The sequence below is a fragment of the Miscanthus floridulus genome, chromosome 10 (genome assembly GCF_019320115.1).
Source record: "Miscanthus floridulus cultivar M001 chromosome 10, ASM1932011v1, whole genome shotgun sequence".
Lineage (NCBI taxonomy): Eukaryota > Viridiplantae > Streptophyta > Magnoliopsida > Poales > Poaceae > Miscanthus > Miscanthus floridulus.
In genome coordinates, this window is record NC_089589.1 from 56789291 (window position 1) to 56795095 (window position 5805).

General features: G+C 51.9%; 1 pseudogene; it reads right to left on the reverse strand.

Moving 5' to 3' along the window:
• Positions 1 to 3804: 3804 nt before the first annotated feature.
• Positions 3805 to 5010, reverse strand: LOC136488691 (ankyrin repeat-containing protein At5g02620-like; annotated as a pseudogene).
• Between the last annotated feature and the right edge of the window lie 795 nt (positions 5011 to 5805).

The following is a 5805-nucleotide window of genomic DNA, read 5'->3' on the forward strand; positions in this document are numbered from 1 at the left end:
TGGAAACACTGTGAGAACGGCGCCCTCTGGATACACCGGCCAAAGGCCCGTGGTCCTAGGCCCTCGGGGCTGGGACTCTGGTCGTCTAGCCAGCGACCATGCCTAGGGCATGTTTCAGCGCTCCCCTCGATGGTTCGGTCAGGACCCATGTCGCCTGCCCTCATCGCCGCCCGGTGGACGTCATCATCATGCCGAGCCTAATGCTGGTTGCTGATGATGCTGCGAGCATCTTGGTGTGGACCGGGTCATTCGCATACCGACGGTTAGTGTGGAGCAGGCTCCAGGTCGGACCGTGGCGCAACCGCTGCCTCCCGAGCCACGCTTGATGGCTATAGCAGTGAGCGGATGGAGCGATCCATCAGGTGCGTCCCCACTCCCTTATTGGGGAGAGAGGGCACATGATGGAGTTGCGATGCGGAGCTTTTCGCCTGTTGAACGGCGGTGGCTTGTACCAGCGCCCGGAGGTTCCGGTAGACCGCTTGCTCCTGGAGGTCGACGGGCTTAGGAATGCCACGCAGAAGCATTACCGCAGCGGCGATGTTCTGGCTAGCCCGAGTGAACTATGGGGGTCATTTCCTTCATTCATGATGTTGCGCTAGACCTAGCAGGCGTGACCCCGGGCGCCGCCTGCCGGGTCATGCGCATGGGGCGCAACGTGCTATACCGAGCTCGCCGGCGCAGGGGCGACTAGTTCTGCCACCGCCGTCGTAGCTCCTCGGCGTGCTCTTATGCAAGCACGAGGGCCCCCGCACGCGGGTCTGGAGGGGTTTGAGTCTACACAGACTCCGCAACCACCAGCGGCTGCCCTGGGGCGTCCGCCATAGCGCATGCCCAGGACATACGGTGGCTAGGCGCCACATCGCCGATGCTAGAGCCGTCGCTCTCAACCTCGTCTTCTAGGAGTTTGTGGAAAGTGGTGGGAGCATAGCTCGTCATTCCCATGAATTCGGATGTGAGAGGGGGCGGCGCCAGCATCCTTTGGAGCCCCTGAGCGCACGTGTCCGCGGGAGACGCGAGGCTGTAGGGGAACCGGTCATACGGTGTTTACGGTACGGACAATATGGTCCCTCCGAATAATCGGTGGGAGATAGTAAATAGAGAGTAAATAACAGTATGCACATTACTCACAACGGGATTTGAGCAGAGAGTTTGCTCGGAATGAAGCGCAGGTGTCTCATCGTTGAAGTCGTCGTGCGTTCTAGAGCTGATGGAGGGCGCCCCTCCGACGGGTGCCGGAACGAGTGCCTCCTCACGGAGGTGTAGTACGCCTAGCTGGTCAGCGACGAAGTCTAGGCCTTCCAAAGAGGAAGGCCTGGGACGGCTCGAAGACGGGTGGAACCCGCATCCCAACAGGTGGGAGTGCGGGAAACTCCAGTGAGCCGAAGCGAGTCGTATCGCTTGAGCCCGCCATGGCGAAGGTGGCGGAAAAGTGGGCCATCCGATGACCAAAAAGTGTTGAACATACAACGTCTTCCCCACGGACGGCGCCAATTGTCGGTGCAGAAAGTGACCAATATGTAAATATTTATAGTTTTGCCGTACATTGTGATCGGAGGTGGCCTAACACTCAATGACACGGGGTTTATACTGGTTCAGGCAACGTGCCCTATGTCCAGTTTGAGTCGGTCGGTGACTTTATTCCTGAGCCTAGGTGCTCGAAGTTTGTAGTGGGGTAACAAATAAGAAGGAGAAAGATGGGGGGTACAAGAGGTCCGGTCGGACTCTGGTCTGAGGGGCCGAGAGTGACGGGAGCTCCGCTATGTGCTAAGTGTTCGAGCATGTGCTTGTGGATTGAACGTGGTGGTTCTGTTGTTGTGTGCTAGTGAACTGATCGATCCATCTGTTGGGAGAGAGCGCATCCCCTTTTATAGATGAAGGGCATGGCCTTACAAGTGAGAGGGAGAGAGTACATATGCTACTAAGTCTTGTTGCCCACACCGGTGGGTACAAGATGATGGTAGGCGTCCACAATACTGTTCAATGTCAGATGCATGGGGGAGGTTGCGTCGTCTTTGTCTGGTATGGAAGACGTTGGTGCCTGCCATACTGTTGATGCCGAAAGGCACGCAGGGGGGTTTTCCATGTTCGCCTGGTACGGTAAATGCCGGCGCCCACAACGCTGTTGATGCCTAGAGGCATGTGGGGGAGCCTTACCGTGTTTGTCTGGTATGGGAGTTGATGGCGCCCACAACATTATAGGGAAAATATCAGCGCCTACAACACTGCTTGGGTTCTGTTTATGTTAGGGAGGTCATAGGGTACTGTCATGCAGGTGTACAGGGTATGTTCCTCGGTATTGCGGTTGACTTGGGTGCCCTGCTTTACTTTTTCCGTCCGTTCCCTGGTCCTTACCGAGCGGGCGTCCCCGGTCGGTTGGTCTCAGTCGACTCTGATTGCGCCAGTTGGAGAAGAGCAGTGAGCAGGGGTTTGGCGCATCCCCGGTCGGAGACGCGGGTCGGAGTCGGAAGTGGTGTTTGGCCAGGCCTTCCGGTCGGAGAGGCCGTCCGGAGGCGGGTCAGAGTCCGAAGCGAGCGCTGTTCCTTTTTTGTGAGGCCTTCCAGTCAGAGAGGCGGACCAGAGTCGGAAGCGGGCGTCGTTCCTCCTCGGCCAGGCCTTCCGGTCGGAGATTGGATTGTCCTTCTGGCCCGTCGTTTAGGCGTTTGGGCCGGCCCATGAGTTGCGTGTTGTTTGCAACGTTGTCTGCTGGGCCGAGCCTTTGTTGGGAAGCCGATCTATGAGGGACCCCAGGTTTATGAACCTGACACTTTCCTTGAGAAGTTTGTCACTTTAGTGTTCACTTGCTTGTGGAGATTATATGGCTCCGTTCGCTTCGCTGAAAAAAAACAAGCCGAAACACTGTTCCGGTTGATTTGTTGTGAGAGAAAACACTGTTCCGGCTGAAAAAACAAGCTGAAAAAGATGGATTATAAGAGAAGCGAACAGGGCCAAATTTTGTATCGAGGAACAACTTTTGACATAAGCATGGACACTTCATTCTGCATAAAGTCAAAGAAATATGCAAATGGAGCTTTCAGTAGTTAATATAATACTCAAGGGGTAAAATATGAAAACCAGCAATTAGGAGGTTGCATTGGTGCAACTATCTTTTCTCCGAGCTAGCTGTTCCTTCAGGTCTACAATGCTACAATGGCCTTTTAGAAAAAGAAGCCAACATTGTTACAACATGCTTAATGGCATTGAATTCATTCCTGGTTTCACAATCTGCTTTGCATTTGTATCGATTTTCATCTGGACTTCTCATTATTTTTTCCGTAAAAGGGATGCAACCATTTTTGGTAACATGTAAAATTGTTTCATAATATGAACTACCATAGCAAACTAAAAAGCTATCATAAAGAAATAGCAAACTAAAAATTTAGTTATCACCATTGCTGAAGTCAAAATAATCATTTAGCAGTAGTTTCTTTAATGTCATCGTTGTTTGCACACTGCTAACTGCCATGGACTGTTCATGCTTAGTTTGTCAAATTCCAGAAGTGCATATGGATGGCAGGGCCTTGTTTAGATGCCATCCAAATTCTAAGTTTTTTCACTCTCTCTCCATCACATCAATTTTTAGCCGCTTGCATGAAGTATTAAATGTAGGTAAAAAAATAACTAATTACACAGTTTAGTTGGAAATCACGAGATGGATCTTTTGAGCCTAGTTGGTCCACGATTGGACAATATTTGCCAAATAAAACGAAAATAGTACTATTCATCAGGTTCAAAAAATTTGCAAAATGAACAAGGCCTAGGAAGCAATATCGCAGTGAAGAAGATTCTCATATTACATATGCTTACTTATTTAGTGGATGAACGTACTGAGAAAAGCATGCGTACCCAGTTTAAAGTCTTGGCAGTGTCGGTGGCAGCAGATAGTTTCCAGCTTGCTGGGTTACTGCTGTTGTTGAGCACAGTGACATCGATGTCTTGGTGACGAAGTAAAGCAGCCACCATTTTCGGATTGCACATTTCGACTTCGCAATGAAGAGCAGTATCTCCGTATAAATCTCGCATATTAACGAGTCTACGGAGTTGTGGTGAATCCAGGATAAATTCTACAAATTCTGTATGTTCAGCTATTACAGCTGTATGCAGACATGTCCGGCGATTTGAATTGCAAAAGGGAGCATCTGGACAATGTTTAAGAAGCTCTCGAGCAACACCAACATGGCCTCTAAATGCAGCAGAATTAAGAAGAGGGACACCATGTGATGGGACTACATACCCTAAAGACCGATCATGTTCCAGCAATACTCTTACCACGTCAATCTTATCCCAAAGTACCGCTAGCTGCATTGGAGTGTTGTTATCCTCGTCTTCTTCCCAGGCCAGAGCAGGGTGTGTCTGCATGATCTTTGTAGCGTTGTCTGCAAATCAAGGCAGTAAGCACGGTCATCAACCATGGAATGATGATAGTTTGTGTACTAGCAGTTAATGGTGGGGTTGTAGAGAATTAATTAGTTTGGCAGATACTCAGCTGGTCTCACGGCAGCATGCAGAGCATTGAAGCCTGTGGCTCCCCCATGAGCAGAATTAGGAATCTCCAACAGTTTGTTGAAGACATCCTCATAATCTCTCATCACCGCAATGAACATGGGTGACTCACCGTATAGGTTCACAGCATGCGCCAGGGCGGGCTCTGCTTCTATCAGCTCCAGTGCGAGCTCCCTATGTTCACTGCGTATGGCGTGCTGCAGAGCGTTGAATCCAAGCTTGTCTTGCTTCAACATCGCATCGCTCTGCTGCCCATCACGGCAGCACCTGAGCAAAACAGAAGCTACAGAGACACGGCCGCTTGCCACGGCGGCGAGCAGAGGGGTCTCGCCGTCAGAGTTGACGGCAGCGAGGAGCGACGGGTTCAGTGCCACGGCGTCGGATGTGGAGGCATGTGTTCCCCTGTGGCGTGGTTCCAAGCAGCACTGCGGGATCCTGAGAAGCCAGGTGCTTCATTTGCCTGCCATCACCAGTTACAGCTGCTTTAAGCAGCTGTCCGTCCATCGACATTGTTGTTCAAGGACAAAGCCTTCGAACACAGTTGTCCTACGAGTCGAAAGGAAAAACACAAGCGAAACAAGATGGATGATTTTATTGATCTTGTGCCTCCTGTTTTTATATTCCTCCGATGGGGCTATTTATACACGTCCGTAGGCTTTTTTAGGACAAAAATGCCCTCACAACTACTTCACATTCGGGGAATATTCCTTGCCGTTGTGGGCTTGCTCGCCATTTGGAGTCCCCGCCTACCCTGCGTAGCGCCGGCTAGAGGAGAGCCGACCAGCCCAGCCTCATGTCGCTTCCGTGACCGACCGAGTGGGCCCCTGGCGGACAGAAGCTGTTGGCCACGCAAAGGGGGCTGACCCCTCCATTGGCGAAACCTGCAAAACCGACTAAACGAGCCATTAACTACTATTTGCTCGAGCGAATAGCTCAAGCCAGCACCATGCCCTGGCTGCAGACTTAAGTGGGGTCGCTCTTTTCGCCAAGGCGAAAAGAGTTGAGCCGGGCGTGGGATTCGGGTGAGCCCTCACCGCCGGATCCGCCATTCCGTCTTGACGAAAAGGGGCAGTGATTATCATGAAACAGGGAGGCCGGCGCCGCCCTCATTTCGCTTTGACGAGGTGAGAACTCCGTGACACAGGCTCTCTTTCTCCCGCGGTATCGCACTCGTCTTTTCGCTAGCACGAAATGCTAGGTGCACCGACGGGCCAAGATCATCAGTGCCCTTGATGTTCATCATTTCGCCGGCGCGAGACTTTATCTGCGTTAGCAGGGTGTGAGCGGGGCGGCAGACGAGTCCCC